Source organism: Vombatus ursinus, unplaced genomic scaffold, assembly GCF_900497805.2.
Source record: "Vombatus ursinus unplaced genomic scaffold, bare-nosed wombat genome assembly UNPS02015098.1, whole genome shotgun sequence".
In the NCBI taxonomy this organism is placed as follows: Eukaryota; Metazoa; Chordata; class Mammalia; order Diprotodontia; family Vombatidae; genus Vombatus; species Vombatus ursinus.
The window spans coordinates 832,782-844,903 of NW_020954876.1; positions in this window are offsets into that span (position 1 = coordinate 832,782).

The window sequence follows — 12,122 nt, forward strand, 5'->3', positions numbered from 1 at the left end:
TCAAAGTTGATTGCCTTTACGATATTGTTCTTACTGTATAAATTGTTCTCCTGGTTCTGTTCACTTTACTTTTTATCAGTCCTTACAAGTCTTCCCCGGTTTTTCTGAAACCATCCTCTTTTCGAGGGTGTCTTGTAAACAACATTGTCGGATTCTGGCTTCTGGTCCATCTGCTGGCCTCTTCCATTTTATGGGGGAGTTCATCACTTTCACCATTATGATTGCTAACTGTTTCCCTCCATCCTATTCTCTTACACTTTTCCTTCTCTTTTTTTCCTTGTTCCCTCTTTAAGAATTTGTTTTGCTTCTGACTGAATCTGGCCCCCTTCATATTTTCCTTCCTTCCTTTTAACTCCTTTCCCACCTCCTTTTCTGTTGGTTAAGATGAATTTCTGTGCCCAAATATGTGTATTGTGTATTCTTTCCTCCTTTAAGCAGTTCAGATGATATGACTTGCAATTGATTTTGATTTGGTCATGGTCCTTTTCAAGAATGAAAGAAAAACCACAACCTGTGAGTGGTCCAAGCTGCCAGAACGGGGACCCAGCTGCCCAGTTCCAGTTGGCCAACTCAGCTGCTCCTCTCCTCTCCCCTCCCCTCCCCTCCTTTCCTCTCCTCTCCTCTCCTCTCCTCCTCTCTTCTCCTTTCCTGAGGGTGTTCTGCCCAAAGGAAGGTAAACTTTGATGGCCAAAAACTTCCCAGTTAACTTGGGGTTTACTGGCTAGATTTCTTTCTCAAAGATCAAACTTTAAATCCAGTTCACTCAGGATCTCATGGATTGGATAATAATAGGCCCCTGCCCAAGCACCCCTTAATGGTTATTTTTGGGCCCTCCTGGCTCAGAGTGAATGTAAATAGTAACTGTTTCTCTTTTGGCCAGCAACCCTGAGGGTCTTCTCCCAGTTTGATTTTTTTTTTTTAATTATTAAAAGGGCCATTCCTTGACTCACTTCTTAAAGAGGCCTGTTCACTGAATGGATGTTGCCTCAGTCAAAGTGAGAACTTGAAAAGACCTTAGCTTAAAAGGGCCAAGGTCTCCCATTTGCATCCTGGGCCATCTCCAGTCGTCCTGATTAACATCTGGCCAGTGGACCCAGATGGCTCTGGAGGAGAAAGTGAGGCTGGTGACTTGGCACAGCCCTCCCTCACTCAAATCGAAGTTAATTGCAAGTCATGTCATCATCTCCCTGATGTCATGGCCCCCTTTGAGAACGAAGGACAAACCACACAATCAGTTCAGATGAGAGTGAGGTTCATGTGTTGCCCATTCCCCTTCCCACTCCATCGTAAAAACTTCTTGTGCACCCCATTTATGTGAGGGGATTTCCTCTATTCTTCCTCCCTTTCCTCTGTCTCCCAGTGAATTCCTCTTCTCCACCCTTTCATTCATCTTTTGAGATCGAGATCATCCAAATATAAGAGAATCACAACCTGGCACTCTTTCTAATTAGATTACCTCTAATACCCTGATGATGACAAAGTTCTGGTTACATGTATCATCTCCCCATATATATAAAGCTTAACTTTGTATTATAGTATCGTATGATTTCTCACTCATGTTTACCTTTTTGTACTTCTCTTGACTTCTGTATTTCCACATCAGATTTTCTACAGCTCTGGTCTTTTTATCAGGAATGTTTGGCAATCCTTTATTTCATTAAAAATCCTATTCCCCCCCCACCCCACCCCCTGCCCCTTAGAATTATACTAAGTTTTACTGGGTAGGTTATTCTTAGTTGTAAGCTTAGATCCTTTGCCTTCTGAAATATCTATTCCAAGCTAAAGGAATATTATATTCCTTTACAGTGGCTGTTAAATCTTGTATAATCCTGACCTCTGGCTCCTCAGTACAATACTTGAATTCTTTCTGGCCATTTGCAATATTTTTGCCTTGACCTTGGGAGCTCTGGATTTTGGCTGTAATGTTCCTGGGAGTCTTAATTTTGGGGTTTCTTTCATTAGATGACTGGTAGATTCTTTCAGTTTCCACTTTGCCCTTTGCTTCTCTGTTTATTAACTAACTGATTAGTTCCTAGATATCTGAGCAGTTTTCTTTTATGATTTCTTGAAATATGTCTGGGCGCTTTTTTTGTTCATGGCTTTCAGGTAGTTCATTGATTTTTAAACTATCCCTCCTCAATCTGTTTTCCAGGTCAGTTTTTTTCTTAAAATAATGATGATAACAATAGTAGTAATAATAGGTAGCATTTATGTAGCACCTACTATATGCCAGGCACTCTGCTAAGTGCTTTACAAACATCTCATTTTATTCTCACAACAATCTTTGGAGATAGCCTATTATTATCCTCATTTTATGCTTGAGTAAGGGGCAGCTAGGTGATACCAGTGGATAGAGCACTGGACCTAGAGTCCAAAAGAGCTGAGTTCAAATGCGACCTCAGACACTTAATAGCTATGTGACCCTGGGCAAGTCATAACCCTGTTTGCCTCAGTTTCTTCTTCTGCAAAGATGAGCTGAAGAAGGAATTGGCAAACCTCTCGAGTATCTTTGCCAAGAAGATCCCAATTAGGGTCATGAAGCGTTGATCACAACTGAAACACTAAACAGCAACCACACAGTTGAGGAACCTGAGTAAAACAGAAAGTAAGTGATTTGCCCAGGGTCACACATCCAGTTTGAGGCAGGATTTGAACTCAGGTCTTCCTAACTCTAGGCCCAGTGCTTTATTCACTATACCACCTAGCTCTCTTTTTCCTATGACATTTCACATTTTCTTCAATTTTTTTCTTTTGACCTTTTTATTATTTCTTGATGTTTCATTAGTTTTCATTTGGTCAATTCTAATTTTGAAGAAGTTATTTTCTTCAGTAAAGTTTTGTATATTTTTTACCAAGTTGTTAGTTGTCTTTTCATATTTTTTGTAGCTTTCATTTAGTTTTTAAAAAATTTTTTAGCTCTTTTAAAAAAACTTTCTTTAACTCTTCTAGGAATTCTTGTTGAACTTGTGTTCAAGCTGCATTTTTCTTTGGGTTTTACTTGTAGCTGTTTTTGAGTCATTCTTTTTTGTGTGTCTTGAGCTTCTGTGTCACCATTGTAGTGGAGATTCTTTTTTGGTTTGCTCATCCTTCCAGCCTATTTCTTGGTTTTGTACTTTAGGTTAGTGTGGTACTCTGCTCACTTCTGGTGGAGGTGGTAGCCTGAGCTTCTGTCCTCTCACTCCTGCTACTTTCCCAGCTCAGTCTGGGGGCCTGCAAGCTTTTAGTACTCCCCAAATGGTGTGATCCAGATAGAGGTTTGCTCCCTGCACTCCTGCTCTGAGCGCTACAAGTTTCTGGCCCAGGTTTGGGTTTGGTGAGAATTTCAGTAGACTGCTTCTGGGCTCAGTCACTGTTAGCCCTCCAAGAGACTCTGCAGGCTCAGAGGGACTGAACTGCTCTCTCCCTTTTGCTGGTACTCCTGCCCTGGTTATTCCATTGTAGGCTCAGACACTGGGCTATGGGCTGGAACTGAGTCTCTGTTGTTCTACTCTTGGGATCCGAGCCACACAGCTACTTTTCTGGAACTTGTTCCTCATTCAGTACGCAGCATGGGCCCACTCATATGACCCCTCCTCTCTGCCTTGGATCTGTGACCAGGAACTGGATGGTGGACAATGGAGCTTTCGGATGGCACTTGTTCCTGCACTCAGCACTAGTTCAGGGATCCCTTAGCATCTCTTTCCATCCGTGGGCACTGGACACTTCCTGCTGTGCTGTGTTTGCTCATGTGCTCCTGGCCGGACCCCATCACCCACAGACATCTCTGTCTCCCTAAGCTGACCTGGTTGGGGTCCATTCAGAGACTGGAATGAAGAAGGAAATAGATGATGTCCAGGGGTTGTATAAATAGCCATACACTTACAAGATGGATGTCCCACACCTCTCAACCTCAAGTGATGCAACTGAAAGATGTTCTGCGCCCTGGTACCTTCATCAGGTGAGAGTACGTCTTTGAGTTATAGAATCAGTCAGAAGTGTAAGCTGTATACAGAACTGAATGAAGAGATGGAAAGTCACAGAGGAAGTGTCTTGTGGTTGGTTGAAGGGCTTGCATAAAACAGCAAGCTAGTTAGGAATTGAGAATTCCAAAAGCAGACCAGACTAGCGACTTGCGGTGGATCAGAGCCAAGGTGCTGCTTGGGGGAAGGGTCTTGGGAAAGAAGGACTCTCAGACTCTTCCCCTCCCTCCCAAACAGAGGGAAAACACAGGATTTTTGAAAGGTTGGAAGATTTGGTGTGCTGGAGCAGCAGAGGATGACGGCGACAGCATTGGAAGCCAAGGACAAATTGGACACTGGGAGGAAAAGCAGCGTCAGGACTCTTCACGGACACAGATCCGTAGAGCCCCACAGAGAGCTACACACATCATGGTTCTGTCCCATGTGCTGCAGTTCTAAGAGAAAGTCAGCCCAGGAGAGATGGAAAGGGCACAACTCAAATGAATGTAAATAGGAGAAGACACAAAGGGAAACTCTCCATGAGTTGTTTGAAGTTGCTGAATAGAGTTCACCAGGCCATTTGAAATTTTAAAAGAACTATGTAGATCTCCTGCCTTAGAGCCTGCACTGTCCTGAGTAATAAAATTGTGAGCGCAAACTCATAGGGCCTCCTATTTCTAACTAACCCCAACCATGCTTCACATTCCATCCTAGCTACCCTATCATCTGCTCACCCCCACTGCCTCCTTCTTGCCACTTACTGTTCTGGGAACTGTAATCTGATTATTACTGCCTATTTCTACTAGAAAAGTTGTATTGCCTAACTCCCCTGCAGCTCAACTACCCACCCCTGTGATTTATGAGATCAAAATACCCCTTCCTTGCCCCTATTCCTCAATATGTATTGTCCATACCCAAGCTCAATGCTGGGCACAAGCATCTGAATTATCATTAGTTCAGATAGGTAACAAGATGAAGGCAAAACTATGGACAACCTGAATATTCTCAGAAGCACTAAAACAGTCTACCAAGACTGGTGAGGCCAGCTAAAGGCAACAGACTGATTGTTGTTTTTTGTTATTGGGGGAAATTGGATCTGAGAAATGCTGGGACTGCTGCTGGGAGTAAAAAGGACGATGATAATTAATGAGAGAAAGTAGGGCTGCTCAGTTTCACTTTGGATCTGGAAAGGACCAAAAATAAATAGGTAATAGAAACGATGCATAATCAAACAGGTCTGAAATGGGGGAGAAGGGAAGGGGATACAACGTGGACATAGATAATGTAGGTGATAAAACGCTACTGGGTGAGGACATGTCATTATTGAATGGAAGGCCAAAACATCTCTATTCAATTTATCAAAGACTTGAGAATAAGTTTGAAAAATCCTTGGATAAACTAGGAAAATAGACAGGAAGAGTGTTCTGCCTGAGGGAGCTTGGTCCTGCTCTGTGGACTGTCTACAAAATGTCAAGCCAGTCCAGGCCTGAGACGTTTGAGCAGGCAGAGAGGAGAGGGCATTTCAGCTAAACCTCCAAGAAGGAGTCGTTTGGGGGTAGGAAGTCAGGCTCCCCTCCACCCATCTTCCAGTCACCGTCTTTGCAGTATCTGCTTCAGGAGCTAACTACCGACTGGACTCAGCTCTACAGAGCGCCCTTCAGACAAGCTCTTCCATACCAACGTGAAGCATCGCAAGGGGGCCTGCACAAAGACTTTCAGGAGCCATGACATGTTGCTTTGGTCCACGTGCTCTCGAAACTTGAGTCCACTTTCAGACTCAGTATGTAATTGTGGGGGAGAGTGTCACAGACTTTTGAAACAGTGTTTTGCATGTTTAGTTGTTGTACATGTTTCCATTTCTAAAATCTAATTAAGTCTGGCTGACTACCAGATAATCCACTGACAGTCATGGTGAGAACAGCATCTGTTGGAGATCATGAGCTGTATCACTGGCAAAACCACGCCCCAGCCTTTCAGGGTCCAACTCTGAGGGAGTAGAGTAGATGTGCTGTGGGGCCCTAACTCAGCAGCTCAGGTAGGAGTTGGGCTGGTCACTTCAGAGCACAAGCTGTGTAGATATTAAAAGTGTTCAACATGCTGAGAACTATTAAAAATATTGTTTTAAATTTTGTATGAATTTAAGTTATGTCTGGGCAGCTAAGGGTGACGGGTAAGTCTGAAGTAATGCTTCTGTTCTAGCTCCATTTGTGAAATCCCCAAGGATACTGGAAGGTTTGTATCTGTACCAAGAGGATTTTAATAGAGCACCAGGCCTGGAGTAAGGAAGACTTGAGTTGACATTGGACAAGTCACTTAACCTTTGCCTCGGTTTCCCCATCTGCAAAATGGGCATAATAATAGCACCAGCCTCTCCAGATCGTTGTGAAGATCAAATGATGTAATTGTAAAAGGCTTAGCACAGTGTCTGGTGCATAGTAAGCATTACATAAATGTTAACTATCGTCATTAGTTATCTGTTACCTAGATTACTTGTTAACCTGTAATGATATGTTGCATAATCTCTACCACTTTATTACGTAACCTGCATTGATCAGTAAATCCAGGCTCTGTGTCATTTCTAGTGGCAGTGACCTGATCTTGAATCAGTATCATAAACCCTTTGTTGCCATAAAACAACCATGATAACAATGGGCAGCGTTTCTACGGCATTTTAAGGGCTGCAAAGTGCTGCGTGTGTTTTTTCATGTGATCTTCACGACAGTCCTGGGAGATGGGTGATGTAATATCCCCATTTTATAGAGGAGGAAACTGAGGCGATAGAGGCCGAATGACTTGCCCACAGTCACACAGCTCACCCATTTGTTTGATACTGCCTTGTCAATATATTGTTGATTGAATTCGTGTGGTTATCATCAGTTGAGTTTTTTGCAATAAACTTTTTCCAGTCCTCCTTAATGCTAGTGCCTTACCTCTGAGATTACTTCCAAGTTATCCTGTATATGTATTTCTTGTACATAGCGGTTTAGATATTGCCTTCCCCTTTAGATTATGAGCTTCTTGAGGTCAAGGTCAGTTTTTGCCTTTTTTTGTATCCCCAAGCACTTAGCATGGCACCTGGCACCCAGTAGGCACTTAATAAACACTTATTGACTTGACCTTCAATGCCGCTTTAATGCCAGAAATAAATCTGCATGACTGTCAGATGATAATATTTTGACAGCATTGTTCATTAGAAATAAAAGAAACTACATGTATCAGAAACTGTCTTACCCAATATCTGATAACTTAGCTGAAATGGATAAATACATAGAAAAAAACAGAAAATAACAAATACATTTTTTAAGTAATTCAATACCATAAAAAGAAACTGAATGGGCCATAAATGAACTCCCAAAGGAAAAACAAAATACAGAACCAGGATTTACAAGTTAATTCTCTCAGACATTTAGAGAACAATTAATTCCAATGTTATATAAACAATTTAAGAAATAGGAAAAGAAAGGACCTTTCCAAATTCCTTCTATAATACCAATATGGTCTAGACACGTAAGCCTGGGAGACAGAACAGAATAAGAAAACTACAGACCTATATTGTTAATGAAAAGTAACAAAAATGTTAAATAAAATATTTACAAATAGTATACCACAACATATTAAAAAGATTATATATTATTATATGCCACTAGGTTGGATTTGTATTAGGAATACAGTGTTGGTTCAGTATAAGGAAAACTAAACCTAATAGTCCATATTAACAAAAATAAAAGCCATATCATTATATGAATAGATGCTAAAAATGACAAAATCTGACATCAGTTTCTTTTTAAAAAAAAAAACTAGAAAGCATGAAAATAAATGGACTTTTCCTTAGTATGGTCACCAAGAGCAAACACTATATGGACTGGAGAAAAGTTAAAGGCCTTTCCCATAAGATCAGAAATAAAGCAATAATGTCCATTGTCTTTCCATGCTATATTATGGAAATGCATGTATTATAAATTAAAATAAATTTGAAGGGAAAAAAGTATCCATTGTCACCACTTCTGTTTGATATAGTACTAGAAATGCTAAATATGACAAGAAAAAAGAAATTGAAAGATATACGTAGGCAAAGAAGAAACAAATATCACTTTCTGCATATGATATGATGGTCTATTGCACTTTAGGGAGTTAAATAAAAATTAATAGAAATAATTATTAAACTAGCACAGTTGCAGGATATAAAATAAGTTCACATAAATCATTAGCATTCTTATATTTACCAACAAAATCCAGCAACAGGAAATAGAGAAATTCCATTCAAAATAACTGCAAAATATTTTGGAGTCTGTCCACCCAGACATACCGAAAAACTATATGTATGCAACTACAAAATAGTGTTTACAAAAATTAAGATGGACCTAAATAATTGGAGAAATTAATTTTTCTTTGGCAGGTTTACCAGTATAATAATGACAATGTTACCTAAATTAATTTGCCTATTCAACACTATACCAAACAACCAAAGGATTAATTTCATAATGCTAGAAAAACTAATTAATGAAATTTATCTGAAGGAATAAAAGGTTAAGAATTTCAAGGGAAACAATGAAAAAAATGGGAAAGAGGGAGACTTAGCAGTTCTGGATCTCAGACTATACTGCAATATAGTGATCATTGAATCAATTTAGTAGAGGTCTGAACACATTAGGTATACAACATACAGAAGCAAACAAACAATAACATAGTGTCCAACCCATACACACCAGCTGCTGGGGCAAGGGCTCACAATGTGACAGAAACTGCTGGGGAAATTGGAAAGCAGTCTGGAAGAAATTATGTAAAGACCAAAACCTCCCATGTACCAGGACAAGCTCCGCATGGATAAATGACTTAAGACATCATAAACAATTAGAGGAATAAGGAAGAAATTAAACTTTCAGATCTATGGATGGGGGAAGAAGTCTTTTTCCCTTTGTTTTATTTATTTTCCACTGAATAATATTTATATTTTTTGCAATTACATGTAAAGATAGTTTTCAACATTCACTTTTATAAGATTTTGAGTTCCAAATTTTTTTCTCCCTCCCTCCCCCAAGACAGCAAGCAATCTGATATAGGCTATACGTGTGCAATCATATTAAACATATTTTCACATTAGTCATATTGTGAAAGAATCAGAACAAAAGGGAAAAATCACAAGAAAGAAAAAACAACAAAAAAAAGTAGTGTGCTTAGATGTGCTTTCAGATTCCATAGTTCTTTCTCTAAATGTGGATAGCATCTTCCATTATGAGTCTTTTGGAATTGTCTTAGATCATTGTATTGCTGAGAAGAGTTAAGTCTATCAAAGTTGGTCATTGCACAATGTTCCTATTACTGTGTACAATGTTCTCCTGGTTCTGCTCACTTCACTCAGCATCAGTTCATGTAAGCCTTTCCAGGTTTTTCCGAAATCCATCTGCTCATCATTTCTTACAGCACAAAAAGATTCCATTACATTCATATACCACAACTTGTTCAGCCATTCCCCCAACTGATGGGCATCCCCTCAATTTCAATTCTTTGCCACCACAAAAAGTTGCCATAAATATCTGTTCATGTGGGTCCTTTCCCCTTTTTTATGATCTCTTTGGCAGATGTAGTAGTGGTATTGCTGAATCAAAGGGTATATGTAGTTTTATAGCCCTTTGGGCATAGTTCCAAATTGCTCTCCAGAGTGGTTGGATTGGTAAGAGGAAGAATTCTTGATCAAACAAGGGGTAGAGAGGGTGACAGAAGATAAAATGGACAATTTTAATTATATAAAATTAAAAAGTTAATAAAATCAGTATAGTTAAAATTAGAAGTGAAACAGGCAACTGGGAGAGAAATCTTTTCTGCAAGTTTCTCTAACAAAGGTCTCATACCTAATATTATAAATAACCAATTCACATTTACCAAAACAAGCCATTCCCCAATAGACAAATAGTAATGGAATATGGACAGAAAATTCTTGAAGGAAGAAATCAAAGCTATCAACAATCATATGAAAAAATGCCCCAAATCACTAATAACTGGAGAGAAATTAAAGCAGTTTTGAAGTGCTACCCCACAACCATCAGATAGGCAAAGATGACGAAAGAGCAAAGTGACAAATGTTGGGAAGCATATGGGAAAAATGACATTTATGCACTGTAACTGGTGCTGTGCATTGATCCAGACATTCTGGAGAACAATTTGGAACTATGCCCAAAGAGTCATTAAATTATGCATACCCTTTGACCCAGCAATGCCACTTCCAGGTCTAAACCCCAAAGGGATCAGAGAATGAGGAAAAGGATTCATATATAAAAATATTCATAGAAGCTCTTTTCATAGTAACAAAAAACTGGAAACTAAGGGAGTGACCATTTATTGAGGAATAATTAACACATTATGGCATGTTAATGACATACTATTGTGCTTAAGAAATGATAAAATGGATGCTGAATGAAGCAGAACCAGGAGAATGTTGTACATAGTAACAGCCATGTTGTGCGATGACTAACGTTGATAGACTTAACCTTTCTCAGCAATGCAAGGATCTAAGACATCCCCAAAGGCTTCATGATAGAAAATACTATCCACATCCAAAGAAAGAATTATGGAGTCTGAATGCAGATTGAAGCATACTATTTGCTATTTTTTTGTCTTCTGTTGTGTTTTGTTTCCTCTTTCTGGTGGTTCCTCCTATTGGTTCTAATTCTTCCTTACAATATCAATAATGTGAAAATGTGTTTAATAGGAATGTATATGTATAGCCTATAACAGACTGCATGCTATCTTGGGAAGGGAGGACGAGAGGGAGGGGGAGAAAAATTTAAAACCCAAAAGCTTATGGAAGTGATTGTTGATAAATCAAAATAAATTAATAAAATAATAATAATAAAGAAATGATAAAATGCATAGTTTTAGAGAAAACTGAGAAGACTTGTATGAAATGAGGCAGAGTACAGTGCGGAGAGCCAGGGGAGCAATTTATACAAAAACATTATAAAGAAAAACAACTTTGAAAGACTTGAGAAATACGATCAATGAAGTAGCCAGCCATGATTCCAGAGGTCTGAAGACGAAGCACGCTACCCACCTCAGCAGAGAGGTGGGACCCAGAGAATGCGTTGCAGAAGGAGATGCACATTTTTGTATACGGCCAATGTGGGAATTCACTTTGCTTGATTATGAATATTTGTCATGAGTCTTTTTTTTTCATCTGCACAGTAGGGAGATGGAAGGGGGATAGAATAAATGCTTATTAATTGAAAAATTAAATTGCATTTGAAAACATTCTTGGTGAATTCACATGCTTATCACCCTTGCAGCTCCTTTTGATTCCTCTGTTGGGCGTTAGCTTTCAAAAACTTCATCTGGAGAGAAACTACTTTTGGTTACATTTGATAATTCCAAAAGAAGTTGTTTTGTGATGACAAAACCTGTTGTCAGCCCTTACTGTGCTTTGTAAAGCGATGTGTTTGTTCCAACGGTATTTCTTTAACTGTTTGGAGTGTTTGCAGTGTGTTTTGAGAACTCTTGAGTCTCTTCCTCGTTTTTGACTAAGTTACCAATTTTTCTATAGCTTCCAGGGGGTAGTAAGCCTAGCATGAAACACTGTACAGGTTTTTATTTGGAAAATAGCTCTGTTGTCCGCCATTTTGCTATGCCAAAAGTGTGTATTGACTGGCATTTCATAGGGTGATTTCTATAAATGTGTTCTTTCCACTATGCTTTTTCTTTAGGATGCAAGTCAAGCTCTTTAACATACACAGCCTCCACTTTCCTGAAAGCCTTATGTTCAGTAGATTTCTCTTGGAGACAAAGTCTCGCTCAACCCTCTGCAGCCTGGCTTTTGAGCCCATCGCTCAACTGAAGCTGTTCTCTAAAGTTGCCAGTGATCTCTTCCTTATCTGATCCAGCAGTCTTTTCTCAATGCTCATTCTTCTTGATCTCTCTGCAACCTTGGCTTTTGTGTCACTATTCACTCCTGGTCTTCCTCCTACCTATTTTAACTCTCCTCGGTCTCCTTTGCTGGATCTACAGCCAGATTCTGCCAACTAACAATGGATGTCCCCCAAGGTTCTACGCTGGGGCCTCTTCTATCTTATATTTAACTTGGTGATCTCATTAGCTAATGTGGATCGAATTTTATCTATACTGATGATTCTCAGATCCACTTTTCTAGCTCTAATCTCTCTCCTAACCTCCAGTCTCACATCTCCAACTACAGCC